Source organism: Coloeus monedula (genome assembly GCF_965178545.1).
Source record: "Coloeus monedula genome assembly, chromosome: 7".
Lineage (NCBI taxonomy): Eukaryota > Metazoa > Chordata > Aves > Passeriformes > Corvidae > Coloeus > Coloeus monedula.
The window spans coordinates 35,999,129-36,018,017 of record NC_138787.1 but is presented as its reverse complement, the minus strand read 5'-3'; the positions used below and the strand labels follow the sequence as shown (position 1 = coordinate 36,018,017).

At 39.0% G+C, this 18,889-nt stretch overlaps 1 protein-coding gene across 1 annotated transcript in view; it reads left to right on the top strand.

Moving 5' to 3' along the window:
* Nucleotides 1-18,889, top strand: part of LRP1B (LDL receptor related protein 1B) — a gene marked incomplete at both ends in the record, with an annotated part of 635,176 nt that overhangs the window by 141,664 nt on the left and 474,623 nt on the right. The window lies entirely within an intron of this gene.

Below are 18,889 nucleotides of genomic sequence, written 5' to 3'. Positions count from 1 at the left end.
GGGGCAGCCACAGCTTCTCTGGGCACCCTGTGCCAGGGCCTGCCCACCCTCACAGTAAAGAGTAAGACCTGAGACAGCAGGACAGAGGTGCAGTTATGGTTAAATATCCTCTGCCTGTCCTGTGCTGCTGTCCCTCGAGTGTGTTCTCTTTTGGCTGTTTCAGAAGTTGGTTGGAAATTTTTTCAATTAAGTTGATTAATCAGAAAAAAACCCAAGCCTTTTATGAAGTGGTTAATCTTGCCTGTAACTGGAAAGCTGTACCCCTTCCAGTGAAACTTTTTCCTGAAGGAGAGAGTCCTTAGGTTCAGGAAGGAATTCTTGAGGAGAAAGAGTCTAACTCCAGTTTTGCTCTTTTGAGCAAGAAGCTGTTTTCTACCACCTGCAACTTCATAAAACGTTCATAAAGTTTCTGTCTTACCATATTGCTGTTTTATAAATGGTGATGGATCTACAGAAAGGCCAAGCCCTCTTCTCCACAGAACCCAAAAAAAAAAACCTAGGCAGATTCAAATTCACCATTTCCTCTGTTACTTTTGTAAATGTAGCCCAGTTTATGTTAAGGGCTGCTTGGTTTCCTGCTTCAGCTATAGCTGACAGTGTAAATATCCATTTCATTGCTGAGTTTTGGAAGTTGTTAATGTGGCTTTCACCACACTGCAGAAGGTTTCTGCAGCTTTGCAGCTCCTTTGCAGGGCTCCAGCTGCTCACTTGCAGCAGTTTTGCAATTATGTCATCAAATACAAATCTAAACATCTGGCCACTTCTATAAAATACTGAGCCTGAGGAAACTGGAGAGAGCAGTGATGAGTCGGAAGAAAAATCCAGTGGAAATAGAGTTAAATGTCAATGTCTGCATCGTGCCTAGTTAATATTTCACAGGAATGCCATCAACTTGTTATAGAGCCCAGAGGATTTACACATTTTTCTGACAGATGATCATGATTCCCATCAGTGCACTTAATGCCAACATCTGTAGGGTTCTTCCTAATTTGGGAAACAAATATATTCTGTCCTCGTCAGAAAAGAATACTTTGTATGTTCCAGGAAATGCTCGTTACCTTGGGGTCATTGCAATTAAGTAGAGGACAGAGATTTTTCAAGGGGTACCATTATGCTTCCCTTTTGGCTGCTGGCTTTAAATGCAAGTTGGCAGGTGCCAGCTCCTGGTCTTGGCACTGCAGGGAAAAAATGCTTTTGATCATGGCTCTGATTAAAAACATATGAAAATAAAGTATAAACATGGTAATTAGGGAAGTTTTGGTCATGTTGTCTGTGCTCTGTGGGTGAAGAATGTTGGGAATGTATTGTACACAACAGCTTTATATCCTAACCATCACTTTCTTTAAGCTCCACTGTATTTTTTAACTATTATTTTATGCCTTTATTAGTCATTAGGGAAAATTTCTCAAAAATTAGCTTTTCTAACTTTCTCTACCTTAAATCATGGCCAGTCTTGATATTAAGGATGAGGACACCTGTATAAACATTCCTTTTCCTTGAGTCTCTTCTACCTTCTTCAGAGCCGGTGAAGATCTTCCCATCAACCTCTGTTTGATTTTGCTAAATAAATAACTTTCACTTGATCTCTTCTCTTGGTGATATTTATTCCACAGATGATATTTCAGCAGGCTGGAATTCTAAATTATTTATGTCAGTGTGATAATATTCAAGGAAAAAGTTATGCTTCATGTTGGTGTATGGATTAGTTTTGTTTATACAAATGCAGTTGTGTGATACCAGTGTAGCATAACTGCAAGCAGAAAGAGAGGTGGAGTAGGAATAGAATTCCTTCTCTGGGAAGCACACCAGAAAACTCAGGGAAGGCATCCTGCCTGGATTAATGATATATTTCCATGCATAGAGCAGGAAAAGTCTGGTCAGGAGATGTGAAAAATTATAACAGGATTTCACATGAGCTACTTGGAAAACAACAGAAAATAGAGAAAATGGGGAAATGATAGCCTGGGTTTGGTAAATAAAAAGAAAATAAGGCAACTTTTCAAGGAAGTCATTACTTTTAGATAACTCACAAAATTATTTTCCTACAGTTTGTGTAGTTCTGCAGATTTCTGTTATTTGTCACTTTTAAGTTATGTAAAGTAACTATATTAAATTTGGTGTAGTTGAATTTTAATTTATGCAGCACTTAAGGCAGTTACCTTCAGGGTTGGGGGGAAAAAATCAGAATTTTTCATGAAGTGGTCTCTTTTATGTTGGTGTTGTTCAACTAGACGATGACTAGAAAAACTGAGAAGGGATTTTACCTGCCACAGGATGCTATTGGGATACTTTTAAAATAAAATGTTTGCTTTTGAATGATAAATGTACTGTTATGTACTGAAATGTCAGCCCTGAGATTGTCTTGGTCCTGTGTTCCTTTGACAAGATAAGGAAGCACAATGGTGCCTATCAGTGAATCTGATCAGAATAAGAATGAATTTGCAAACCAATAAAGCGAGTCTCCCCCACTTTATTAGAAGCAGCATTGAGTTAAACAGGAGCAGTCCTGCATTTGGGTTTGAATGATAACCAGGGCTTCAGTTTCAAAGGTTATTTTCTCTGTCTACTTGATTCAAACTCAGTGTACCACTGATGAAATGTTCCTTCTGACTCACCTGTTCCTCTGTGGATTTGGATGTGCAGAGGTCCAGTTTGTAAGTGTATAAAAGATGTTTCATACAAGGTAGCAACTCCTTGGGATGCTTTTTGTTTTGCTTTCATCCTGATAATTTTTAATATTTTTAGTTGTCTCTGTTTTCATCTGGTTTTTGTCTGTGGTAACATAATTTCGTCTAGTTTTTGCTCCCTTAGCAACAGCCCTCTTACTGCTGTCCTTTTCCCTTTCAGATGAGGGAGACCTCTTCCTTCCCATCAGTTTTTCTAGGGCATTTTAAAATCCTGAAATCACAGAATAGGTTGGGGAAGAGACCTTTAAAGGCCATTTAGTCCAACCCCTCAGCCATGGACAGAGCAGGGACATCTTCAGCTGCATCAGGTTGCTCAGAGCCCTTTCCAACCTGATCTTGAAAGTTTCCAAAGTTGAGGCATCCACATCTTTTCCAGGCAACCTCTGACAGGGCCTCACCACCCTCACAGGGAAGATTCTCATCCTAATATCCCATCTAACCCTGCCCTCTGTCACTGTGAAACCATTCCCCCTTGTTCTGCCACTCCAGGCCCTTGGAAAAAATCCCTCTACTTTTGCTCTTTTCTCCAGGCTGAACAAGTCCCAACTCTCTCGAGCCTTTCTGCCTAGGAGAGGTGCTCCAGTTGCTGATCACCTTTGTGGCTCCTCTGAACCACATATGAATCACAAATAGTGTCACTTGGTAGAAATGAGTGATGTTTGGGCCAGTGCAGAAAACCATGAGGACCAAACAATGTCCTGAGGCCAGGCACAGTCAGGAAGTAAAACCTGAAAACTTAGTTTCCTGCAAGTGTCCAACAGAAATCTTAAAGACATTCTTTTCAGGGGTAAAATCATTGGAGTTTGGAAGAGCTCTGGAAATGTGATTTCTAACTCATCTATCTTTGTAAATTGTGAGAGCTTGTATAGTTCCCCCTTAGTGCTCACAAATCCATGAATCTTTCTGCTGCAGAAGGTAAAGTTCATTTGGCCTGGCAGATTAATCTCTGTGGGAGGTTAAACTGGTCACATGTCCACCAAAAGAGGGAAATTATGGAGCCAGCTCTACCTCCTCGCTCTTCCTACTGCATTGTGCCGTGTCCCATTTAAGCTAAACTCATTCCCAGTGGGATGTTTCTGATGGAACAAAAGTGAGGGAATGTGCTGCCCCAGGTCTGGGCTTGGGTAAAAGGCTCTTGTGTTGTGGATCTCTGTCAGCACAGCAGGAGATGGAAAGAGAGAAAATGACCCAGTGGCCAAGACAGTTCAAAGATTCTGTTTGTGAAGCACAGTGTGGGTAGTTTGGCTGTTGGTGCCCCAGTCCACGGGTGTGATGGGAATGGTGTGCAGGGATCTCAGCAGAGACTTGAATCCTGCTGGGGCTCTGAGACAGAGCTCGCCTGGAGTGTCCTCAGGAGGCTTCACGCTGCCCTTCCAGGAGCTGCTTAAAACACATCAGTGTTTCCAGCTGGAGATCTTGGGAAAGTCATGATCACCTATATTTGATTTACCATATTTTCTGTCAAATTCTAATAATAATGATAAAAATATTCCTCGCTTCATTTATCAAAGCAATTAATAAAATACTGTTTGACTAGACCATCTTATTCCATTTTTATTCTGATTTTCATTGATCAGAACTTTCACAATTTTGAAGCCTGTTTACAAGACGACAATGTCATCTTTCTGTTTCCTCAAAAGGCACGTTTCCAAAATGCTTTCAAACATCCAGCCATTTTAATGAATACCTCAAGGGATCATTGAAATATCTTTAAACAGGTGGTGTGAGTTTAAAAAAAAGTCTTCCCCTGTGTACCCATCTGCATTTATCACCTTAGGTCATCTTCAATATTCATGTCTTCTACCTGGAATGCTGTTTTTGTCTTCAGTGATAACATGATTTTCTTCAAAAATGAAGCATATGGTTTATATTTCTTGTCAAATTGCCTTTAAAATCTCTTGGACTTTTTTCAGGATTGGAAGACTTATTTTTGCTGAAACTATCTCAATATTTATGATGGTGTTCATTACCAAGAAGCAAATAACAGGAAAAATAGGCTTTATTTGTGCATCTACACAAAGCAGCTTTCAAACATACAAATAGCTCTGTTATGTTGCTGGATCTTACCTAAAGTTTTCTCCCAGCTTATCAAAAATTTAGTCTACAAGGCAATCTTTGGGAATATCTTCTAAACCCTTGCTGTGTTGTTGTTGGGTTTTTGTTGTTTTTTTTTTCCCCTTTCTTTTAATGCCACTGCAAAAAATGTATCTAAGAAAAAATTGTTTAAAAATGTATCCTTGAAGTGTACGGAAGGATTGGATGTTGGGGAAAAAACACAAAACACAACAACCTGTATTTTTATCAGTCAGTTAAAAGTAAATGATGAAAAATGATTAGTTTATTAATTCCTAGAGCTCAGTTTAGTTAGACTTGGTTCAATCAATGTCAGTTTTCTGCTCTGTGAACTTGTTTGCTTAGAGTTTAAAGCAACTTGTTGCAATGTGGTAATTGTTCTTTACACTCATCAGCCTGCAATGGCTTAATGAGAAACAGATTTAAATATCCTACAAAAGTCCAACACTGTGAGGGAAATCCTGGACTTCTCTTAGGTTTAGACGATTAATTTCTCTGCTGATCCCAGAGTTTAGGTGGACTCAGGGCAGAGCTGGGGTGGCCAGGGAGGAGTTTCCTGCAGCCGTGGTGGTCTCTAGGGGCACTCAGCAGTGAAGTCACTCAATATCACCAGTGTGACGTGACTTTAGGGGCTGCTGTAGTGGCAATCCTGAAGTGTAATAGTATCTCTGATTCAATTCAGGAACTAAATTTTTGCCACACTTTTTAAGAGGAAGTAAATACACAGGTCTTTAAGGCCATCTTAGGAATTCATGTGCCGCTGTTAACCACTGCTCAAACACGTTTCAGTGGGTCATAGCTATAATTCTTGATATGATTTTTATTTTTTAATTGGTTTTTTATTAGATAGAAAAAGAATAGATGTCCCTGTTCTGCCACAGGTGTGCTTTCTGTGAGACGACACTTTAAATCTACTTGAGCGTCATTATTGAAGAGACTCAAACAGTTTAGATCTTAATTGATATTAATAGGAATAACCCTCAATGACATGAACTTGGCAAGCCAGAAATTGCAGCTGTTCTCAGCAGCAGTGGCAGTAACAAAGATAATTAATTGTTTTTCCCTGGGAGATATATTTAGATTGCACAAACTAAATATTCCATTCCCTGAGCCCTAATTCAGGCTTGTATTTGTTCTGCAAATAAAGGAAGTGAAACTAAAGTTGATATTTTTTGACTGTCACACCATAATGTGAGCTATTACAATTATTTTTCAGAAGCAAAGTATTTAAAATATTTATTACACAAGTCTTCCAGTGATAACTTAAGGAGTTGATGTTGTGTATGATTTTTTTAGCATAAAATGTGTAATAATTTGATTTTCTTATATATTTTTAGTTGGATTATAAGAGCTGGTACTGTACCTGGCCCCAGCAGTAATGTGCAAAGGGGATCATATTGAATATTGCAGAGCATGTGTTCCTGGCAGAGTTTCAGACAAGAAGTATTCCTGAGCGAGCACAACTTCATTTGCTAAGAACTTACAGTCAGCATTATAATCCTCCTGGATTATGAAAGAATACATCAAGGTTCAGTTTTGAAGTGTACAGGGATGTATTAATGGCACTGCAAAATGTTTATACCCATCGTGCTGGAGGCCTCTGTCTGATTTATTGATTACCAGGCTTTTAAATTCTTTCCATTTTCCTTAAAGAAGAGTGGGAAGGAATCTTCCCAGATATTTCCCCTTTCTCAGCTGCAAGTGGGCTGAGCACCTGGGGAGTATTTACTTCTGGTCCTGGTTCTTGAAGCTGTAATAGACACCTCCACAAGAATGTATATTCATATGCTCTAAGTGTGTGGTTTTTATTAACACTTATTTTAATAGTGGTTGTAAAACTCACGCATTTAAATGCAGCTCTTTAAAGGGATGGCATTTTGAGCGAGGGTTTCTTTCACCAGTTATTTATTTCTACAATAGAAAGTCTCCGGCATGGGTGTAATTTTGTCTACGCTGATAACATCCACCCTGAAAGCCTAACATGCGTGGGATGCTCTGTTGCTTGCTACAGCAGTCATTTCCTATTATAGGTTTTCAATCTCTGATACCTTAAAAACATGGAGCCTGCCTCAGGCTGGGCTGGACACAGAGGCAACAGCGCTGAGCAGAGCAGGTGCCCTTCAGCACCTCCACAAATGCCTCCCTTCACAGTCAAGAAATGAGGCTTTATTTCCCCAAACTAATATGGCACTAAACCACCAAACTAAACATCTACCTTTGTGATGTAAATATTGCCTAAGCTCAGCTTCTATCAAATCGTGCAGTTATTTGTGCTGCTCAGTGAGAGGCAGGGACTTTGCAGCAGGAAAATGTGTTCTTTATGAATGGGATCTTCACTTGCATCTTAAATGCAATCTAAATGATCCTTCATGCCCTGCACACAGGAAAAGCAGTTGGTATGATCAAAGTCTGATTATGTGTAATCAGCAGTAGTAGTGATTTGAATGTTTTGTCCTGTATCTTCCCTCAGCTTACTGCCCAGAAAAGCCGCTACTTTAGTGTGTTCAAAGAAGTTGCTTGGGTTCATCAGCTGTGTTAGTACAGAACCCCAGTTCTCTGGATCTCCCTTGGTTATTTTGACCATTACATGGCTGGAATATCAGTTACTTCGGATGCTTTTAAAAAAAATATTAAAAATATTGAACAACCTAGGCTGGCATTCAGGTCCGTCCACAGCTTGTCAACAACAGTGGATTTGAGAGGTAAAACTGCTTTTGCCTGTGCTCTAAAGTACAGAGACCTGTTCTTAACAAATCCCCATCTGGGGGAAACTCTAGAAATGGGAAGCCACTAAAAAAAACCACCTAAGAAGTATTGTTATTACTGTGGTCATAGATCAGGCCAACCCATCTCTTTCTGGAGCGTGTGTACGTACGTTCTGCAGGAATTGTTAAGGATTGTGTCTACTCCAGTGATTTAGCTCAGCTACTGAGATGCTGTGCAGCAGCTGCAAGGAGCAACCAGCGCAGCACCAACGGAGCAGTCCCCTCAATAATTCTCTGACTTAAGCCCACTCACAAGTGAAATCATTCTGCTGCAGAGCTCCGAAGCTGTGTCTGTCTTTGGGGGAGAATTGCCTGCTTGTATGGTTCTGCGTTTCTTTCTGTCCTGCTGCTAGAATATAATTAAAGTTTCTAAAAATACATGCTTTCTAATATTGTTTTTTCTGTGTAGGCGGCTGCTGTTACTCTGCTCTTAGGAGAGGAGATGGTAGAAAGATGAATGTCACTTAACTCTATTAAGTGGTCCATATTGCATAGGGGTATAATAGCTCTTTATTTGTTGCCTAATCCAAAGTCCCATGAAGTGTTTAAGTTAAAAAAATATATATGTATATATACAGAAGAGTCTGCTGGCTTCATTAACTTTACAGAAGTATTTTTTCCCCATCAGAAGAGAGATTTCTGAACTGAAAAGTACTACTTTCACGTTAGCCTGTGAGAATTTACATTCTTAGTGCAAAGGAAATTAGTAGAACAAGCAGGGCCATAATTACTGTGCTTTTTACAATACTGACATTGTACCTAATTATGGTTTAGTCTACAGAGCACTCTGTTTGTTTAATAATCACAGCAGACATAGTCTGAGCATATGTTTTTGCATCACCTGGGTGTATTTGGGAACGACTGGCACTGCTGTCATGGAAGTGGCAGTTGACAAGACTTTACCTATTTTACAGTATAAAGCATTGGCTCACCTTTGATATGCATGAAATCACTTAAGGGTGAGCTGGAATCAGCATTTAGAGGCAAAGCAGCTCAGTGCAAAGAGAGCCTTTTGTTCTCTTTTTGTGTGGTAAAACCAGGGCATAATTTTCTTTGCACAATGTCAGCAGCTCGAAAAGCTGGTAATAAAATCCTCAGCACCCTTGCTAATGAAGTGAGATCTGCTATTGCTAACAAAGGTTAAACATCCCATCATCCTTTTGACCTGCTAAAATGATGACTTCTGCAGGTTTGATCCTGAGTTTACCACCTGTCTGATGCCTTTTGGTTTCTATTTAAAGATGGCCAATTTTTCCTGAGTATGAAGTTTTCTATTTCCTCTCCTGCCTCCTCTTCAGCCATCATATGAGTTGTAGTTAACTTTTCCTCACGTATAGGAAGTCTCAAAAATAACTTAAAGATTTTTGGATAGAGAGGGGACAAAGAGGAACCCGAGTCTGTATTTGTGATGGATTTCCTCCAGCCTGTTCTGTGGTGAGACCTTCTCCTATGAAACCTGATTATGTCATATTTGTTCAGGTGTCCACTAACTCCTTGTTCAGCACATCAGGGTAATGAGCCTCATTTCCATGACTGCAGTGGAATTTCTTAAAAGTTAGGATTGTCTTGGCCACCCTTCAGTCCCCAGGCTCCAGGACAGATTGAAGAAAGCAGTTGTGTTAAAAATTAAATTATTTCTTTCTTGGTTTTTGTGCAACTAAAACATTTTGTGTGTGTGTGTGTGTAATCTTGTATACCATCCTATAGATTCTTTTCCTGATGCTGTCTTTAGTTTTATAATTGCCTGTTTCTCTTGATCATCCTGTGTGACACGAATAGCCTCAGGGACGGCAGGGATTTGAAAAAGCAATAGCTGAGGAACGACTTCCCATAGGAATGCTGCCTTTGAATTAAATGTTTTCTCCATAAGGACATGTGGGGCTCTTTTGGTTTTTGTCAAGTGTCCAAATGTCTTGGCAAGAAACTTTTAAAATTATTCCGACCAAGTTGCTTGATAACATTTTATCCAAAGTTGTCTTTATTTACCCCTTTTTTTTATAGCTGTCTTTTTACAGTATTTTTTTTAAATAGTAGTCAATGCTTATGAATTATAATAGAATGTCACCTTAATAAATCAAAGGAATAATTATCTAAACTCATGTATCCTTAGATTTTGTTTGCCTTTGAATAATTCAGTGCTTAATTTATATATAATTGCTTTTAAAAATATGCTAATGTTTCAAAACAGTCAATAAATAAATTTTTATGAGTTTTTTAATAACATTAAATAATTCTGAGTGATAATACTTGGTTTTCCTTCCACGATGAACCAGGGGTGACTGTAGAATACAACCTAAGACAAGAGCTTGTTCCTGAAATAAAGATCTTGTCACAGAAGGGTGACTCTTGGCTCCCTTTGAAAATAAAGGGTTTTGTTATCAGTCCAAACTTGAAGCCTGTAATAGTCTTCCCATCCTTTTATCAATCCAACTCTTCTCCTTAGTGTCAAGGCTATGACCATTTCCCTCTTGTTTCCAAGGAGCCAATGGGCGGGTGCACTCATTAATCCTGCGTGTGGTCACTCACAGCTCACACAACTCACCCAGCGCCGTTCCCGCCGTCCTGGGGACGGGGAAATAAATCCAAGCAGAGAGGGTTTCAAAACTTGTTTGTGGGTAGCTGGGTGACACTGGGCTGATATCAAACCCATCTTTTAGGGATGGGGTCCTTCTTTGTAACATGGACTTTTTGGGCAGAATGCAAGCTGCCCTCGGAAATACCATTTTAAATTGTTCAGCAGCAACCTTTTGCTAAATATTGCGCCTTGCTGCCTGTGAATAACATGTTTGCCTGTTCAGAAAATCTCATTGAAGACCTACTGACAGCAGCAGCTAATATCACAATTCATTGCTCTCTAGTGGCATGAAAATTATTATTCAATGTGTGCGTTTCCAAATTACACCTTAAATTATCGGTCTTGGATCATGCTATCAAAAAAGTCAGACCTTAACTGCAGAAGATCACAATTGTAACTACTTTCCCAACTGTTAAATTACAATTAAACCTATATTAGGTGACACTTTGGTGTGCCTTTTAGTTAATTCTTACAATTTAACTTAGAACTGTTGATTGTAGATATTTAAAATAATGGATAGCATTTCAGTAGGGCCTAGCATAAATGTGGAGCCATTTGTAGGATTAGAGTCAATTTTATAAAGGTTTACATGAAAACCAGATTATTTTAGTTGGAAGTTTCTAATATTACTACTATATTTTTAATGTTTGGTGATATCCAACTTGAATAAAATAGGTAGCCCTGGTAATGAGATTTTTCCCTTTATCTCTTTATGTAGACACTGTTTAGAAAGGTGTCTTAGCTTGGTTTTCCCCTAGTTCTCTCATCCTTTCAATAATTGAGTATAGTTTAAAGTTATCTTAGTATTTAACCCCATTTCCCTGTAGATTAATTATCCCAATATAAGACAAATGTGTATTAAACATATGCAGTTGCTTACGGAAGCAGACTTGGCTGTTTCATTTAACGTAAGTCTCTTGTTGCACAAAACAAACCCGTCATATTTAAGATTTCTCTGGTCATTAAAATTGAATTATGTAATAGGCTCCCATCTGCTATTGAAACCTGCTCATCATTATTTTGTGTCATTTTAAGTGGCAGCATTCTGAGAAACGCTTAGTGACAGCAGGCTTGGCTCTCGTGGCTGTGAGAGCAGGGTAGGACAGGGCTTCCTTCCTTCCTAGCTGCAAAAATATGTTTATTGTCTTCTGAGAAGGTTTTCTACAAGAGTTTGGTTCTCACTTCTCCAACCTTGCCATCTTCCACAAAATTTTGTATTTTATGCCTGCAGGTTGCAGGCTCCTCCCTGCGCCTGCCCCAGCCCACTTGGTTGATCGCTGTGGGATGAATCCAGCGCTGCCACCCGTCAGGCTCGGCCCCTGTCTGGGTGACGCTGCTGGTGGTTAGCAGAGCAGCCAGCGTGAAATGACTGGCGATGGAGCGACACAGGAGTGGGCAGGGAAGATGGATGGCCCCGCGCTGCTGCGCTGGAGTGGGAGCTGGGAAAATGGGATCTGATCCCTGCAGATCCCTGTAGTGACAGCTCGGAGCCCACCAGGGCAGATGTGGGCTCTGCTGGAATAGTGAGCCAGGCAGGGCAGGAATTCCACTGCTGAATTCAAGGACTGCATTGGCAACCTGTGAAGGAGCTGGACTGTGTAACTTCATGAGAACAAACCATTTAGTTGATAGAAGACTCTATGATTTCAGGATTAACCTTTTTGTTATCCTATTCAAGAAAAGATTTTCGGCAAAAGGAATAAAATTTGTGCTTGAGTCCTAAAACAACAACAAGCAAATCAAGCACCAGCGATAACATAGCCTCAACATTCTCCTCTGGAGAATTAAAACAGAAAGTAAAGAAGACGGTTCAAATCAGTCCAGATACTTTATAGTTTTTTAATCCTTTATGATAACTTATTTTTTCTGTTTTCTCCGTATAAATTTGTTTTCCCATTATGCATTCACCTGACTTACCTAGATCTTACCTATCTATATCCTTCCTTCATAAAGTTATCTGCACTTTAAAAGAAAATGGAACACTTTACTTTTATTCAAAGTGATGATAAGAGCAGCATATTTTTTTCTTTTTAGTCCCATAATGTTTGCAGTATCTTAAAATATCACAACAGTTTATATGCTTTTCCTTCCTTATGTGTACAGATGTCGTTCTATTAGAGTTTGAAATATTCAGATGGAATGGCTTTATTATGTTTTACAAGATATGAAAATGACTAAATTAAAACAATGACATCATTGATTACCCTTTGGTAGATGAAATTTATCTAAATTAATTATCTTTCAGTATTTACTAAAAGTGTTTGTATGTGAAAACTCACGATGATAAAACATCTGCTCAGCAAAGGGCTTATCAAAGGTATTGTAATAAGCTATGTAATGAATGTTTCAGCTTTCAAAAGAGAAAATATTTTATGTGGCATTTATTTAAATAATTTGTCTCAAGTCAGGATTTCCATCCCACTTTTAGAAAAAGAAGCAGTTTTGCCATGAAAACATTATAATTGAATTTGGAAGCTTTACAGCATAGCGAAGGAAAAAGCATAACTTGGAAATCTCTTAAGTTCCAAGAGCTAGCAGAGATAGGAGATGAAAAAGATTCATTTGAAGTCCTGCTTGGAGGCACGGTGAGTGGCGCACTGCGGCGAACCGGGTTTGAAATCGGCGCCGGGTGACTTGTTCTCAGTCCCCATCCGTCTGCTCGTTTCTTCTGCTCTTCAGGAGCTTGCCTGGCAGACCTTTTGGAGATTTGATCCTGGGAGCAGCTGAAAGCCTGAGTTTTTTCTCCATTGAGCTTCCTGATGAAGCAGCAAATGTGTCTGTGTACAAGAAATGTATTACTCAAGTCATCGCTCCTAGAATTTCTTTTGCATGTGAAAGTTTGTGTTGCTTATCCAGGTGTATCTCTTTGGACTAGGAAATGTCCTTATATATGAGCCCCTGTGAAGGGTCTTGCCAAGATGCTTGCAGTTCCTTATAAAAACTTTTATTTTATTTCTGTAAATGTGTTAACTTTTTCAAGTCTTCTGTTGCAACCATTTCCTCCTGTCAAGGAGGAAATGAAATTCTAATATTATGAACACACTATTATAATACAGGCCAAGGTAGTGGAGAAGCTGAGAGGTTTTCACATTCCATACAAATGGTTTTTTCAAAGGCATTTTGTTCTTTGACGTGGGAAAGGGTTGTTTCAGTGGAAGCCTTTGAAGGCTTTCCACAAGTGAGAATGTTTTTGCTCATGTTCCCCCTGGCACTGGCTGTCAGCAGCTGAAAGGGCACCTTGTTGACTCTGGTACAGGGCTTGTCACCCTTCACACACTGAGGGATAAGTGATGGTCACTTTGACCCTCCACCCTGACATTTACATTCAGTCCACGTCAGGCTGTTTGGAAAGAAGGACCACTTCACCCTGGGGAATGTTGTTTGCATGTTTGCTTCAGTTTTTAAGGAAGTGAGGGATAATTGTGAAGAAATGGTTGGTTCAGAGGGAGTTTGCTGGGCCTTTTGCCTCTCTTTGTAGGGCTGCTTGGAGCAGGATTGGCAGATGGCAGGATTGCAGGTAATGTGTTTCTATTAGGGTCTCTCTATTGTGTTAGAGAAGGCACCTGGCTGTTCTGTGGTATTTTTGAGCCATTAGGGAACATAACTATCGTGTCATTTTGTAGTTTGCTGAGATAGGTGTTATTCTGTGACCCTTTGTTGATTAGATAAAAATTGGCTGAGGAATATTTGGGTGTTTCTCATTATCTGAGTACTTCTTAAATTTCTCTGTCCATTGATTGTGCCAAGTTGAGTCTGAATAACCTTCTCTTGTTCAAATCCAGGAGGGGACTTGGCATCACCCCCCTGTAATGGAAGTATGTTTTTGACAAAGGGAGAGCAAAAAAGAGGAAGGTACAAAACAGCCCCTAAACTTATCACCTGCCCACGTCCAAATATACTCCAGGATTTGCATGAAACAATGAATGTTTCTCATCTTCTTGTTAGTACTGACCTCTATCAATATTTGCTTTTTCTGATTCATAAATTATAGTAGCACAGAGAAAATCCAAAAAAATATGAGGAATTCTTGTAACTGTGTGATGTAAATAAGGAATTTGAGCATGAATATTATGGGCTGAGATCTAGGATGGCTGATGTCACTCCAAAGACTAACCAGACTCCAAAGAAGATGCCTATGGCCTTGCTGAGGGGAAGATGTGCAGACTGAGGAAAGTTTATACATGAAATTTAACCATATGTGGCTTAAACTGAGCATATGGTGCTTTTACTGATGGGTACCTGTGCGTGTGCCTTGCCTATGGATAAAGCAATTAGCTGATTAGAAAATGCTGAATAAGTGAGAACTAATATGCCAAGAGTTGAATAAATACACATAAAACATACACATAAAGCATTCATGTTCCTGTTTAGAATGCTACATGTGAAAATACCCACAGCTCTCTAAGCCCCTTTGCATTGTGGAAGCACAAATCAGGGTTTGGTAGATCTTGGGAGAGATTTTTGGGTTCTGTAAATAAAATTTCATTACTTTGAACACAGCATTATACTGAACCAGGCAGGATAGAAGGAAATGGTTTCATAATCATATTTTTATACCCTGAATATAAAAGTCTGTTTACTGTTTTGCAAGACACATTCCAAGGATTTTGTCTGTAGTTTAGTGCAGCCAAAATGTAAATGTTTTTCTGTATGTTGGGCTCTAAAAATGTAGATTTAACTCAAAAGGTAGAAAAGGTTTGAAAAGTATTATTTTAAAGTCTGAAAGTCATAAATAGGAAGTGCTGTGCATGCTCTTTCTTCACATCTCCCTTTCAGTTACAGTAATTTAGGTTTTAGCGTATGATGAATTCTGTCATAAATTACTACCGGAATCCACTTTTCAGCTTCGGAGTAAATTTTGCTGAAATTAATCTGGAAACCCTCCCATGTTTCAGTGAGAGATCAAAGAAAATCCCAAATGGAAAACATGCTTTTGAGAGGGGGGAAAAAATAGTTCTGAGTTCTTAAGCTCTTGCAATGAAGATAACTTAATTAAAATCAAAGCAAAGCTAATTAAGAACTTAAAAGTGCAAGGTTTTGGTTGTATAATATCCCTGAAACATGGCAGAATGGGTTTGTTATCATTGGCAGAAGTTCCTGGTTGTGCAGACAGGTGATGCAGTCACCAGTGGATCAGCATGGAAATCTACAGCTGGATTGCAGTTCTCTAATCACTCCTTTTGGCCTTTCTGCTCATTCTTAGTCGTCCTGCTCTTTTGCTTCTGAAAAAAAAAAATCCCCCAAAAAATCTCAACTATTTGGCAGGCAGTTCCCTTCTCTCCTAAGAGTTTTATCTGGGTATGCAGCTGGGGACAAACCAGCTGAGAACTTCTATAATTTTGTAGTTTTTATTCATAGAGTTCATGGTTCATTCCTAGATCTTGTCATTCTCAAGTGGAAAAAGAAAGCATGTTCACACACACCCCCCCTAGTCTATGTGCACCTTTTCTTGCCCTCTTCCTTTAAAATGGAGAGGGAAATTAAAATTTCAACACTTGAAACACAGTGAAAATATTTTTTTTAAGTGTAAAATTAAATGAAATCAATTCATGAGACATTCTTACTTCACACTGATCTTAAGCTATTGCTATAAAAGCTTTTAAAAGTATGTTGTGATGATCTTTTATCCTTCAACATTCAATCCCATCGTGCTGTATCATATCCTTCAAAAGCTCCTGTTGGAATGTGCTTTTTGGGTTAGTGTGCACATGTGGTTTCTCTGAATATTTAGTGAAAGCCTAATGAGCAGACTCCCTGCTCTAACGGATCAAGACTTTATCAGGCTGAGTTTTGCTCACTTTGAAGAGTGTTGCCATATGGGAGGTTTGTGTTTTTTTGGGCTGTCTCAGGTGCTCTTGGCAGATGGAGATGGAAGTGCTCGGAAGAAAGAGCACCAAGCAACTCCCATCCAAGCGGCTGGGGGATTACCAAGACCACAGCAGGAGCCTGGCAGATCCACAGAGAGCCCAAGCAGGGGACTGCTGCAAGTGGGAAGCACAGTTCTGGGATTCAGCAGCTTCTCTGGGCACCTGGTTCCTTGACCAAGGCAGTTCTTAATTAGATTCACAGCGAATGTTTCCAGTCTGGTGACAGAGAGCACTCAATTATTTAAATGTTATCTCCCATACAGTTCTTTTCAAGAGCCCTGTTGATTTGCTTTTCTTCATTGCATTCTCTCAAATAGGAAGGATGCAGATCCCTTTGACCCCTAACAGTTCCTGTGATCACAGGCAGTGATTTTATCCCTCCTTCTTTAGGAGCTGAATGCAAGTTTACAGAGGCAAATGCCTTTTTAATCCAGGAGCATTCCTGGTACAGGCAGACATCAGTCACTGCCTTGTGTGTTGCTTGGTTTGTTTGCCCTTTTTTTCCCCCCTTTTGTCATCATAATGGAATTTTGGTCTTCCAAGTTCAGTGTAATTTCCTACCTTATAATTGTAGTTGCTTTCCTAATGGAGGTTTTGCGCTTTGTCCTCTTTAAAATACACTTATCTTTAAAAAAAAGAAAAAAAACAACATGTTTTTGGCTGTAGGAACATTGACTTTAAAACAAAGGCATCAGCTTTTCTTTTTCTTTTTTTTTTAACTTCCCTACTAAGAGGCACTGCCAGGTGTTTGCAGCACAGGATAGGAGTATAGGAGTAGTATCCTTTGGGAGGGAAAGCTTTCATTTACCCATAGAGGGATGATTTCTCACCATCTGCTCTGTATCTCAAAGAACCAGGATGTTAAAAATGTGAATTTTCTCATCTGCTGGGAGCTTTCCTGCGCAGCTCACATAGTACAGAAGGAAAAAGGTGTCACTGCAAAGAACTGTTGTACTCACTCCTGGGCCATCAGAGATGACTATTTTTTAACAAGAGGGTTGTTGTGGTTTTTGTTTTATTTTTTTAAAGCTCCCTAATTAGTGCATGTTTGTGATTAACTGGTCCAATTCATTCCGTAAAGATAACAGCTGAAAATAAAAATAATTCTATAGTTATGCAAAATAAAAACATTTGAGGAAGCACTTTCAGAGCCAATAAAACCCTGAGGTAATATTAAACTGCTTTATTCTAGACAAAATCTATTTCTCAAAGTATTTTATAAGTTAGTGGTTTTTTTCACCCTTCTAGGTTTTTCTTGAGATAGAGAATATAAAAAGCTTAGATCTCCATAATTTCTGTATTGTTGCATAAAACTCAAACCAAGAATTTAATAGTAGGGAAATAGCTAAATTATTTCTATTAAAAAAAAAAAAAAAAAAGGTAGTAAACGAGCCTTTTTTCAGGTACACGTGCTCAACTCTGAGCTATGTATGAAATTGCTTTTTAGAACTTCTTTATATCCAGTTACTTAGGCTATTTTCATAATCTTTGCCCAAAAGAGGAACAAGTACAAGATTTTTTTGTGTAGATGTGTGACCATCAGCAGATTTGAAAGAAGCTGTTGCACTAGGGAAGGGATAATCACCCTGCCAGGTTTGGTGTCAGACCAGATTTCTATTCTATAGGTATTGTACATGCAGCTATTTGGGGAGGTTCATGTAGAACCAGACACGTGTGTGACCTTGACTGTAGAAGTGTTTTCACAACTTGACATTTCTGTATTTATTCAGTAATATTTTTTCACATATCTGTCAGTTCAGAAACCTCTAAAAATAAATAAATAAAAAAAATTATTTTGTTAATCTTAATTAATGAAAGACTTTTCAACTATTTTTTGCTCTGAGGAATAATCATTCCAGAGTTGAATAAATAAGTGGACATGTTTGGCAGTGCCAGTTTTAACATTCCCAGGTCTGTTGCAAGAAGATGTTCAATACACAAAAAATTACAGTTCATCCTGTAGTACAAGCAGGAATTTATCATGGATTTCAAGAATACTCTAACCCCAAATACGGCAGAGTTCTTCTGTGTGTTTCTCATACTACTGTATGGCTTTGAAATGCTAAAACTTGCCAAACTCTCTCCCTCTTTCTGACTTCCAGGATGGTTTTTCAAGATGTGCTATCAAAGCAGGGCCTTTAATCATCTCCCTGAAAGCTTTAAGCAAAACCAGTCCATGTAAACTTACACTCTTAATTATACAGTCGCTCATTTTTGCTGTTGAGGGGAAGGAATTAAGGTATAGCAAAAATCCTTTCGTTCTTGCAGGCTTATAGAAGCTGTGATATACTTAGTTTAAGAAATATGAAATATATCTACGCGGTAGTTGCAAATTTGGCTTGCTTGAAACTGATTGTCATCAGTAGTTGGGAACCTGACCTCGGAAATGAGGCCCGCACAGAGGAAATGATTTAATGATAACTTTATTAAAGTGTTCTTGTTGTTGTTTCCTTTAGTAATAATACATCCCATGGCTTTCAGAGTGAACTAAACCAATGGAGAGACCTCCAAGTGGATTGGGTGTTAATTGTCTCCTTCTTTATTCCTGGTTTTATGTCTTTGTGACAGTATTGACTCCAGTAAAGTTACTTCTCTCTTGTGCCAGTGTAAGAATAATGAGGAAACCTTTTCCCAGCAATCTGCAATGTAACCTTGTGGAAGACACTAGTGTAATTTATATATTGATAAAATGAATATAATATATTGCACAGAGGTTTTGTGAGCTTTAATTAATATTAGAATAGTTTTACATTGAATAATGATGGAATAGTCTTGAGTTAATTAACTCTAGATCTCAAGGACATCGGCCTGTGGTGGTTGAACGCAGCAGAGAGTGTGGGGGTGCCAAATGTCCAGACTTGCCTTCTTTTAAAAGCCATTGTTTTCCAGGTGCCCCAGTATCGACTTAAAATCTTTGTTTGC